This window comes from Mixophyes fleayi, chromosome 3 (genome assembly GCF_038048845.1).
Source record: "Mixophyes fleayi isolate aMixFle1 chromosome 3, aMixFle1.hap1, whole genome shotgun sequence".
NCBI lineage: Eukaryota > Metazoa > Chordata > Amphibia > Anura > Limnodynastidae > Mixophyes > Mixophyes fleayi.
In genome coordinates, this window is record NC_134404.1 from 283,334,454 (window position 1) to 283,347,086 (window position 12,633).

General features: G+C 44.2%; 2 protein-coding genes across 2 annotated transcripts in view; both read left to right on the forward strand.

Moving 5' to 3' along the window:
• Window positions 1-12,633, forward strand: part of GALM (galactose mutarotase) — a 254,174-nt gene that overhangs the window by 180,960 nt on the left and 60,581 nt on the right. The window lies entirely within an intron of this gene.
• The window catches only part of ARHGEF33 (Rho guanine nucleotide exchange factor 33), a 70,278-nt gene that overhangs the window by 7,983 nt on the left and 49,662 nt on the right, over window positions 1-12,633 (forward strand). The gene's annotated exons all lie outside the window — the stretch shown is intronic.

A 12,633-nucleotide genomic window follows, 5' to 3' on the forward strand; every position in this document is an offset into this window, starting at 1 on the left:
ATTTTTTCCGTTCCTCCTCTTGTGGACGAATTAGATCTCTATGGCCACTTTTCTGGATATAAAGTCAACACTGACAAGACAGAAGACCTGGACTTTTACGTTTCCCCAGCAGATAAAGTGTCACTAGAAAGTTTCTTCCCATTTAACTGGCGTCTTCAAAAAATTAATTACCTGGGGGTATATTTGACTAAGCATCTTCACCAGCTTTTCCAGGCCAACTTTCCTCGCACCCTAGATTAAATTAAGTCAGATCTTACTTCATGGTCGCAGCTATACATTTCCTGGATAGGCCGTATTAATGCGGTCAAGATGAATATACTCCCTAGGCTCCTTTATCTCTTTCAATCCCTTCCCATCTGGATTCCCCCCTATGTTTTCAAATTTCTCCACTTTCATGTATCTAAATTTATCTGGTCTGGTAAGCGCCCCCGAGTCCGTTTTAAGATTTTACAGAGACCCCCACAGGGAGGGGGATTGGGAAGACCTGATTTCCGACGCTACTACCTCTCCGCTCAGCTCGCTCAATGCATTCTATGGTGTAGTTCAACACCCTCCAGGGTCTGGGTCGAGATCGAGGCCGAAAGTCTGGGTGTGCTCTCTCTATCCACTCTCCTATGGCTCCCATGGGCTCATCGTCCAAAGCGTGTCTCACTTCACCCGGTCATTACACACTCTCTAGCGGTGTGAGACTCTTCCTCTCAGAAATTTGGCCTCTCCCCCATCCCTCTCCTTTAATACATCTATTTAACTCCTCTGACTTCGCACTGGACCTTTCCCCTAAAGTATTTTCCTCGTGGACTTCACAAGGGGTCCGTTTCTTAAATGATCTCACATCCACGGCAGTGTTCCCCTCGTTTACTGACATCCAATCTCGAATGGATATTCCCTCTAAATTTTTCTACCAATTTCTCCAGCTCCATCATTTTCACCACACAGCTAAAACTCGCCTCTCTTCCCTTCCCCTTACTACGTTTGAAAACCTCTGTCTCCGCCAGTCCTCTACGAAAGGCCATATTTCAACACTATACTATGAACTCGCCCCACCTTCCCCAGACCTTAGAGATTCACATGAACTGCCCTGGGAACGTGACTTTGGGGAAACCCTTTTGAGCGAGGAATGGTCGGAGATATACGGGAATGCTGCCTCCAGTTCAATCTGCGTTAAAATAAAAGTGAATGTCTACAAGGTATTGTACCGATGGTACTATGTTCCCTCTCGGATTCATAAAATTCACCCAGACTCTTCTGACCGCTGTTGGCGGGGGTGCTCCCATGAGGGTAACTTTATCCACATATGGTGGACCTGTCCCAAATTGACAAAATTGTGAGCCGAGATTAAACAATTGTTCCAATCGGTACTCCAGATAACGATACCATTAGGACCTAAATTTTTCCTTTTGCCTCTGGGAGCGCCCACGGCGACTCAACACCAGAATAAGCTGGCTAGACATATCTTGTCGGGAGCTACCTGCCAAATCGCAGCAGACTAGAGGCAGCAGTCTCCACCATCACTCCAGGCTATTATTAACAGAGTCTGGCAGGTTCAGCGCCTGGAATACATGACCAGCATCATCAATAGGACGTCAAGAGCATTCACTAAGGTGTGGAGCCCATGGCTCTCGTTTTCTCGGGCTTATTCCCCTTTCACTTGACACTAAACCTCCATTTGTCCGTCCTTCTCCCTTTAATCCCTCTCCTTTTCTTCTTTTTCTTCTCTGCTATGTTCTAGACTCTCTTTTCTACTCTATGCCTCTTATCCTCCTTTCTTGTGGCATTTGGCACTTCACTCACCCCCTTACATCTTTTTTTTAAAAAAATAAATAAATGTCCTGGTCAATCTTTTTATACGTAACTTGACCCATCCGTATTACTGTTTCACGATGATTTGTTTATTATATTTTATGCTTTTACTGATGTGTATATGTTCGTTTTTTCTTCTTTTGCATGTTGGTGATTTTGTTATTTGACCTTGCAAAAATAAAATTAAAAAATAAATAAATAATACACTCCCAATAATATATCTCAGGTGATATTTGTCACTGAGATATAGAAACCATATAGTACAAAATTGTATGAATGTGATTTTATATCTGTTCAGGTAGACTGGGTATTTATTGTGTTAAGTTCTGGAGGGATTGGATATATGTTCTCAGTAATAAGCATGACCCTTTGATAATGATCCAGTATCAGGAGGCCAATTACAAGAAGCCAGGATAACAAAATAGCCAGACAATCTGCCACTTTTATAATAACAAAGAAGCCAGTTTGTATTGGAGTAGCTTATTAAAAATATAAACAAGTGAAATACTCTATGATAAGACAAAGGGACTAATCAATGTATATCAAGTAGTGCACTTTAATCACTGCTTATGCATTTTAATATTTCGCTAATCGGATGAGTAGGTGATGAATTATTTTATTTTTAAATGTACTAATAAAGAATAAAGTTTTACTAAAATCAAATCGCTGAGTGCCCCAATTTAGCACATTTTTCTGCTTTCCTTCATCTGTGTTATCGGTATGTGTGAGTGCACCAACCGATAGAAATATTACTGGGGAGATAATTATTCCCTTAAAGATAACTGATGAATTGGAATAGCGATCACCTGGTGCGTGGGTAATTTTTCAGGTGCCTGTTCTTTGTCTGTCAAGCCCTGACAGTGCACAGACGTGGCTCCCTTTGCTCCTGCTGCTTCAGCTAGCTGTTCCAGTGATTTCCAGGTTGCTGTTCAGTGCCTCTCATCCACAACTATCACCTCCTCGTGTTCAGCTCGCTGTTCCAGGGATTGCCAGGTTGGTGTTCAGTGCCACTCATTTACACATATCACCTGCTCGTGTTCAGCTCACTGTTCCAGTGGTTCCCTGGTTGCTGTTCAGTATCACTCATCCTCAACCATCACCTCCTCGTGTTCAGCTCGCTGTTCCAGTGGTTCCCTGGTTGCTGTTCAGTGCCACTCTGCGGCATCTCTCTGCAGAGTTTCTCCCATTTCTGTGTTCTCTATAGGGGTCTCGTCTCACATTCTCTCTGAGGGCCAAGACCTGCGGGGCAGTGGCTGCAAAGCCTATACTTTCTTGTGGGGTTTCCTGGTGAAGAAAGCCTGTCCTGTTAGACTCTGCGTCTCAGGATAGAGTAGTACCAAGTTAGGCAGTTCCAGGGATCTTATATTTCTGCATCTGACTGTGACATGTCCCCATGGAGCTGAAACTTTTCCTTCTTCCCCCTCGACCACGCGTCATCAGAATAACTTATCCGGCAGATTTGTGTGGTTTCCACCGGCTAGCTCGCAACTTACTGGAAAAAACCTTCTCCCCCCTCATTTAAATCCATAATTATTTGTGTTTGGCACATCCAGTGTATGGAATTTATGACCAGCATTCTTAACAACTTCTCCAAATCCTTCAGCAATACTTGGGACCCATGGCTATCTTTCTTCCCTTTAGTTAAATTGGGAGTGTTAAGTGTCTTGCTCCTACAATGCGTTTACCAATTTCCTATATACCAGACCCTTGTCGATACTCTGACTACAATATTTGCACTCCTTATGTGTTTTACCAACATTTGGAGATTAACTCCAGCTCTACCTAAACACCTATCTATCCTGTTCTTATATACAAGATCATTGGCTTTCCCTTTGACTATGGCTTTTGATGTTATCCTAACCCTCCAGTGTACCAGTCCCTTGTGTATGATCTTGGCTACAAGTTGCATTAATTCCTGGGCTGTCATCTTGACTGCACAAACAAATCAGTCTATCTTATATATAAAGTTCGTAACAGTGATCTTATACACTGAATTGTTGCCAGAACATCAGGTACAGCTTCCTGCAGTTGCCGTTCCCGAGAGTGTTGCACAACCATCGCTAAGACTGTCTCTCAGTGTCCATTCAGAGTTCAGTTGTCAGATAGTGGCCAGCCACTGGGATCCAGCCTCCAATTTACAAACTGCTCAACCCAGTAGTATAAATCATTACAGTCAGCATATGTTTTGGGATGAAGAGAGGCCTTCAAAATAACAACATGAGTCCTTCCAGATAATTAGAGATCAGAGATGGTAGTATGAACAGCAGAAACCCAGAGAAGTAAAGACTTGAAGTGGAAACTTGGGATGGATAGATGAGATTATGAAAAATTGGATTGTGTCAGAAGTTTTGTGAACATGATTACTGTGTGAAAACACTTGCAAAGGAAGTAAATGTGTAGAGACTGTAGGTAAGACACAAGGACCTGTTTGTTCTACTTCTCTTGTCCTTTTTTTTTTTTTTATAATTTTTTATTTTCAGTGGTCAATCAAGAAAATACAGACAGCAAAACGATAACACTGTGTAGCATGCACAGTAAAATCACAACAGTTATTGTGGTGTATCGCATATTAGGAAACCTTTAGACAAAAATGACCGGTTTTTACATTTTTAAAGAGTAATATAAAATGGGTGTAGGAACAAAATGGATTGTGGGGGAGGGGTGAGGGGGGTAGGACCACAAAGATAAGCACTGTAAGTATTTAGAGGATAACTAGGGTGTGTTGAGCCTATAGCAGAGGGGGAGATATGTGTCGGGAAGAGTTAGGGTCATCGCACATGGGTCAGGTCGGAGGACGTGGAGCGTTGAGGGGGGAAGGTGTGTTCCACGGCTAGCCATGGAGCCCAGACTTGACTGAAGACGTGGCCTCTATCGTGGAGGTAGTACGTAATCTCCTCCATAGCGGCCACGTGCCAAATCTGCTTCTTGAGAGCCAAAAGGGATGGAGGTGAGGTCTTTTTCCAATTAAGGGCTATGAGTGATTTGGCTGCTGTCAGGATGTGGGCAGTTAATTTCTTGGAGAATTTGTCCAGGTCTTGGGGAGTGTAACATAAAAGAAATATCCAGGGATCTTTCGGGATAGGAGCTTCAAAAAGGGTATTTAGGAAACTATGGACTGAGTCCCAGAAGGTGGTGATAATCGGGCAAGACCACCAAATATGAAACATCGTACCCCTTTGGCCACAGTCCCGCCAACAGCAGGGCGAGGAAGAGGGAAACATTCTATGGAGTCTTGTGGGAGTGTAATACCAACGGTAATAAATTTTGTAAGAGGTTTCCTTGAGTTTAGTTGATATGGAGCATTTAGCTATCCCCAGTCTCATGTCCTCCCAGGCCTCTTCATCCGGGGGAGGACCAAGGTCCTTTTCCCACTCGTTTTCATGAGGGTTTGGAGAGGGAAGGGCAGAAGTGAGAAGAATGCTATATATTTGAGAAATCATGCCCTTGTCCAAGGGATGTTTTCTACAAAGAGATTCAAATGGAGTAAGGTCCCTAAGAACATAGGTTGGTGGCAGGGATCGCAAGAAATGATTAATTTGGAAGAATTCAAAGGGGCTGAGGATTTGGGACGGGGATTGGGGTTGGAGATCCGCTAGCGAAAGCCAGCGGCCCTGTTTGGAAAAATCTACTGGAAATTTAAGCCCTGCACGAGACCAGTTACGGTGGGTTGTAGAGGCAGATCCAGGAGGGAACACCGGGTTATGCCAGATGGGGGTTAAAGGAGATATTGCAGTTGAAAGTTTTAGTTTGAAGGAGTTGGAGTCCCAGAGCATAGCATCAAATTTGATAGAAGGCAGTGCTCTAACAGCAGGGGGGCGACGGGCGGGAGATACGCCCCAGAGAGAGGAGAGATCGGGCAGGGTTAGATGGGCCGATTCTATATCAAGCCATGCAGTGGAGCCAGAGGGAGCGTAGGAGGCAACGATTTGCGAAAGGTGGGATGCCAAGTAGTATAATTTGATGTCGCGAAGGCCTCTTCCTCCTCCAGGGATTGGTCGTTTTAAGATATTGGATGAGACTCTAGGAGGTCTATGGTTCCAAATAAAGCGGGTGAGGGCCTTCTGGATGTTGGCAAGGAAAGAGGCAGGGACAGCTACCGGAAGGGTTTGGAAGAGGTACAGCCATTTGGGGAGTATGTTCATTTTGACAGCTATGATCCTGCCCAGCCACGAAATAATAAGGCGGTTCCAGGAGGTCAGGTCTGATTGCGTCTTGGAGAAAAGGGGTAGGAAATTCTCACGAAAGAGGAGGTCATAGCGAGAAGTGAGGAAAACCCCCAGGTATTTGATCTTCCTGTTCTGCCATTTGAAATTAAAGTTAGCCTGGAGGAGCTCGGTATCCCGAGGAGAAACGTGAAGCAGCATGGCCTCTGACTTGGTGTAGTTTATCTTATAGCCCGAAACATCGCTGTAGTTGTGAAGGATGGCATATAGGTTGGGCAAGGAGATCCCCGGTTGGGTAAGTGATAGGAGGATATCGTCTGCAAAGAGTGAGATCTTGGCGTTCGTATTACCCACCTTGACCCCCTGTATGCTAGGATTAGACCTAACTTGGGAAGCCAGAGGTTCAATTATCAGAGCAAATATCAGAGGGGAAAGGGGGCAACCCTGTCGTGTTCCATTTCGAATGGAGAATGATTCTGAGGGAGTGCCATTAACCAGGACTTTAGCAGTAGGGGTGGTGTATAATGCTAGGACGCCAGTGAGGAAGTCGCCAGCGAAGCCGAACGACTCAAGAGCCGCTTTCATAAAGTCCCAAGAGATCCTGTCAAATGCTTTTTCAGCATCCAGAGAGAGCATAATAGTTGGGGATCTCCTGGAATTTGTAATATGGATGATGTCAATGGCACGTCTGGTATTGTCCCTCGCCTGGCGTCCCCGGATAAACCCTACTTGGTCATACTGGATCAGAGAAGGGAGGAAGGCATTCAGACGGTTTGCTAGGATTTTGGCATAAATTTTCAAATCGAGATTGAGGAGAGAGATTGGCCTGTAGCTAGCACAGTGGAGCGGGTCTTTACCGTCTTTAGGGATAACTACAATTTTGGCCTCCAGCATCTCTGATGGGAGATGGTCACCTTGGAGAGTGTTGTTATAAAGGGATTTGAGATGAGGGGCCAACAAATCAGAAAATTTCTTGTAGTATGCGGCCGTGAAGCCGTCAGGGCCTGGGGATTTACCACTTTTTTGTCCCTTGATGGCTTGATGGATCTCGTCTGTTGAGATCTCTTCATTGAGAAGTGAAAGGGCTTGGTGGGATAATTTAGGTAGCTTGGCTTTGGCAAGAAAGTCAGTGATCAGGGCGGAGGGGGTTTTCAGTGTTGGGGTGGAAGCGGGAGCCGGGAGGTTATAAAGAGCAGTGTAAAAATGTTGAAATGCTGACCGGATATCTGCTGGATCGTGAGTTAACTGGTTATGTGAATCACGGATAGCAATAATATTTCTATGAGTTCTAGCTGTACGCAGCCGTGATGCAAGAATTTTGTCAGCTTTGTCTCCTTTTTCATAAAAAGTCTGGCGGAGCCATTTAAGGCGTGTGGCCGCTTGTTTAGAGAGAAGGAGGTTTAGTTTGGCTTTGGTTTCCCGGAGGGCTGTCAGGTTTGCGGGATCAGGGGTTGCTTTGTGCTGGGCTTCCAGGGTTTGAAGTTGGATGGAGAGCTCATTGGTTCGGGTGAGGTATTCTTTTTTGTGTCTGGAGGCCATGCTGATCAAGTGTCCCCTCAAGACCGCTTTGTGCGCAGTCCATAAGGTGGCTTTGGAGACTTCTGGAATATCATTTAGCTCAAAGTAGTCCTCCAGTCTAGTCCTAATCTGAGATACTATATTCGTATTGTGAAGAAGGGAGTCATTAAGACGCCAGGTCATTGGGCGAGGTCGGGGTAGGAGGTCAGAGATGTCAATTGTAAAAGGGGCATGGTCAGACCAAGTCAATGGGTGGATCTGGACCGCCTGGAGGTTTAGGGCCAAATCATGGCTGAGCAGGATCATATCTATACGGGAGTATGAGCCATGGGGTGAAGAATAAAATGTGTAATCGCGTGTAGTCGGCTCCTTCACTCTCCAGGAGTCATATAGAAGCTGGGATTTCATGAGACTGAGGAGGGATTTAGTGGATTGTGGGTCTGCTGAGAGCGGAACAGCGGCCACCGGGGCAGAACGGTCGATGGTGGTGTTCAGAACAGTGTTGAAGTCGCCCGCTACAATAAGATCCCCCTGTCTAAAACGAGTCAATAAGGAATCTAGTTTGGTGAAGAAGCGGTGTTGGTGTTGGTTAGGGGCATAAACGTTTACTAGTGTACAGAGCTTATTGTTTAGCTTACCTATCAGAATGAGATAACGTCCGTCTTTGTCAGCGAGAGAATTGTTAAGCTCAAACGTGAGGTGACGTGCCAGTAAGATCGAGACCCCCCGTTTTTTAGCTGAGTGATCACAGGCATGGTATGAGTCGGGATATAATTTAGAGCGGAGTTCGGGGTGAGAGTCATGTAGAAAGTGAGTCTCCTGTATGAAAATTAGGTCTCCCCTATGATATTTAAGGGTCACGTGAAGTTTACTTCGTTTCTGGGGACTATTTAACCCTTTTACATTAAGGGAAAGGACCCTAAGACCCATGTGCGATGAGAGAGAGGAAGATAAAATGAGAGCAAGAGATCAAAGGGTAAGGTGGGAGATCTGAGTAAACCTGACGTGGTATCTGAGTGGTTCTTGGGGCACATATAGTGGAGAATGGAGCAAAAAAGATCCTTAGCTTATTGTGGTCTATTTGAGTAAGGAAGGGGGCGGGGAGAAGGGGACGAAGGGAGGGTGGAGGGAGGTGGTCACACGGCGGAATAGGCCGGGACCTGTGGTGCCGACATTGGGAAGGGAGGCTATGAGCCAATAAGGCACGTAGGTCAGCAAGGGAGCCTAAAGCTCCCGGGGGGAGTGGCAGAACATCCAAAGGATGCATCAGGAGGGTCCAAATAGTGGGGGCGAAGTGCGCACCCTCCTAGGGTTTTGAGATGGGGCGCTGGAAATGAAAGAATAATGAAGTGATGTGCGGAGCAGCCGGGTAGTATGGAGAGGGAAGATAGAAGGGGGAACTTATGGTAGGGGGGTAGTAGAAAGGGGGAGTAATGGGAGATAAGAGGGGGAGAGATGGTGAGGAACAAAGGAATGTATGTAGCATAACACAGTAATACAACCAGTTATTTAAACTATACAGAATGGACTTATATTACATTAACTCGTAATGAACTAAACAACATTGTAGCCTCTGGTGCTCTCCCATCACACCTCCCCAGGGGCATCCGGAATAAAATAGAAAGGATGCCAATTGACCATGTGGGCGTCACGGTGGTGGCCCAAACGGCAAGTATAACAGGGAGGCGCAAAGAGAGGACACCGCCAGAGGCACAGGAGAAAATAGGGACTGTTGAGCACTGAGAGTCTGGGAGACCAACCCTTAATAGAAGGGGGAGCCTCAAACAGAATCTAAGGCCAGACAGGTAATAACACACAATCAAAACATTGTAATATAGTGCGAGCATGTAAATCAGGCCTGTCGACAGTGTATTAAACCAAGCAGGTAGGTGGAGGGCTTTCGGAGTCAAAACTGGCAGGGAAGAGCTCTAGGCCTAAAGAGCGGGTGGGGTCCCGTGAAAGGCGGGAACCCTTAGGTGATATGTAGTATGGGATACGAGCCTTCAGTATGGGGGGACAGATAAGCTATAATGGACCCCAACAGATAGAATCTTACAAAAGCTACATAGTAGCATAATAGAAACATCAAAAAGCACGGGTGAGGTCCCGCAAAAGGCGGCAGCCTTTAAACAGTATGTAGACTTCCTAGGGAAGGGGGAGCTAACAGATGTTGAGGCCCAACATATAGAAACATATAAAACAACATAATAATGGTGAAAACATGTGTAACAGGCATAACAACAGTAAATCAAACCAAACTGATAAATAGGAGGCCTCCTATAGCAAAATAGTCTCTCTTGTCCTTTTTATGGTGGGATCTGATGAGAGCAAATAATAACTTTTAAAATATTGTTGGTAGGCCAGATTCGTGAGATGATGTATATCAAGAATGGAACCTGTGTTTGGTTGAAGATATTTATTTCAAGCCTATTATATTGACCATGACCATGTTCACAAAAACATTAGTGGACAGTAATTGATGGCAGTAATATATAGAGGATTTTGTTAAAGGATGATTGGAATCTGGTTTGTTGTTCGATAAAGTTACCAGCAGCCCCAAAATCCATGAAAGTGTCAGAACTGAATGATGCACCAGAGCACAATATCGGCTTTGGTGGTCATGATGCTGACAGTTCCATCAGCGATACCATGTCACTCTTGGGTCAGTTGGTGCATGGATTGGAGGGAAAAAGTGACTGCAGGCCTGCTCTGACAGTACAATATAGCCAGAAAAGCAACATGAGTCCTGACAAAAGAAGAAGTCATCTTATTGATGAGTATATTGGGATTTATTATTTTTAATAAATTATTGTGGTAATAATGAGGTTGTGTTATGTTTTTTTTGTTTTTTATTAAATGTGTGTGGTTTTAATGAGGGTGTGTTTTTTTAACATTTTGTTTTGTGCAACTACAAGTCTCAGCTAGCTATGGGTGTCAGGCCATGTTGGCACTCTTGGTTTTCCAGGTGCCAGCTTGTAAACCCCCGGCTTGTGCTTGTAAACCCCCGGCTGGTTTGCCTTGTGCTGGTTGCTTGCAAATGGGGGGGGACCCATGCAAATTTTTCCACCATTTTCCCGCAACCAGCAGTAGGCTGAAAGCTCCTGGACTTGGGGACTCCGCTTGGACGGTGATGTGTTTACTAATCTCGCAGCTAGGAAGCAGCGTGTTGTATTTAGCGATTTTTTTATAGCAAACTCGGGAGAGTTTGCTTAATCGCAGCTTCATATATTTAGAGACTTGTATAGCTAGAGTGGCAAACAGTCAGGACTTCGATCTCTAACGATTTTTGAAATAGCGATTTTGACAGAAACACATCTCTGTCGATTTTACATCAAATCTCAGGTTAGTACATCTGCGAGTTTCAACTCTCCCGAGAAAATTGCAGGATTTTCAAATTCGGAGCTTGATACATTTTACCCCCTAGAGTGTATTGTCTTCCATCACCTTACCACCTTCCTTTCTTTCCATTCCCTCCATGACCCTCTTCAATTGGGTATTTTGTCCCATCAGCTCCACTGAAACAACCCTCACCAATGTCACTTCTGACTGCATAATACACGGATCATTACTCTTTACTCATCCTCTTGGACCTCTCTCAACTGCATTTGACCACCATCACCTCCTGCAAACCCTACACTCATTTGACCTATGTCTCTTCAGGCTAACCTCATACTTTTCTGACACCTCATTCTCTGTCTCGACCTCTGGCTCCACCCCTCCAACACACTATCACTATCTATCGGTCTGTCCTTGGCCCCATTTTTTTCTCCCTTAACAATTTCTCCCTAGGTGATCTAATCAAATCATACAGTTTCCAGTATCATCCATATGCCAATTATAACCAGATCTATATCTACTTTCCTGATCTCTCCCCATCTCTTCTCTCCCATGCCTCCAGCTGTCTTTCTGCTATCTTTGCTTGGATCTCCCACCACTTCCTTAATTGAACATATTTAAAACTGAATTGAGATTCCTTTTCTCAAGGATTACAGTTTCAACTAGTGCTGTTTCACTCCTTTTTGTTTCCAACTCTTCCCATACTTCATGTTTTAGGTATTGGTAATTCCCCTACTACCTGCTCAGTGCTGGTTATGTTAATCCTTGTCAGGATATTGTTCTGTCTATACTGTAGTGTTTTACCTACATTGTTATTGTACTCTTTTTTGCCTCTATTGTTTTGTCCTGTTTTTCTATGTTATGTCTTACTGTATACCCTCTGTACGGCCAACCTAGTAGGTTTGCTACTGCACATGTGCAGCTGCAGAAAGCAATTTTTACTCTCAGGAGTCGGACTTAGGTCCAGCTCTACATAACTCTCTATATGTGTACAAACATTATAAGCCTTTAATAAATCAGTCCATTAGCTCTCCTCTGGTTTCTTATTAAGGACGGACATTAGAAGAAAACACAACTATGTAAACGGTGTATTTTCTTGTAAATATAAAGCAAATTAGGATTCAATTTCAATTTAATTTTACATAGTCATCCTTTAATTTTAATGCTGCTAAAGAAAACCAGGACATTAGAGTACAGTGGTAATCTCAGCAAAGTAGATATATATTTATTGGATGATGGCCAATTGAAAGCAATTATCCAGGAGAGAATCTGGGGACACATCACAAATTACATATTACTTAATTAAAAGAGCAACTGTGACACTAGCATTGAAATTCATTTTTACAGATCAAAATAGCTACAGTACAAAGGGACAGTTAGTAGATTACAGTAGTAATAATAATGCAAATTTGCTTGTATATTTGTAATAAAAGGTGTGGCTAATAAAATAATTATCTTATAAGGTTTTATCACATGGAGTTGGATGAAGAGGGGACGTTCCTTGCGCAGTATGTAATATGTGCACTGTCACGGTCGTCTGTATTTTTTGATCCGATTCGGGACCCTTGGGACTAGCTGGAGCAGGAGTGAAACAGAACCTAGCAGCCTGGATGATCTTCCTGCTCATGTTCTTGCTGATTGTAGAATATAGCAGGGGAATGAGCAGTCTGGAAATGCAGACAGGAACACTGGAGCCAAGAACTATCCTCTGGAGAGAAGTGTGTTGTTCTGGCAATGAACAGATCACAGCAGCAGGTTTAAATAGGGTGTCCCAAACAACTATTGGCTGATCAGTTCATGTGATCACAGCTGCAGA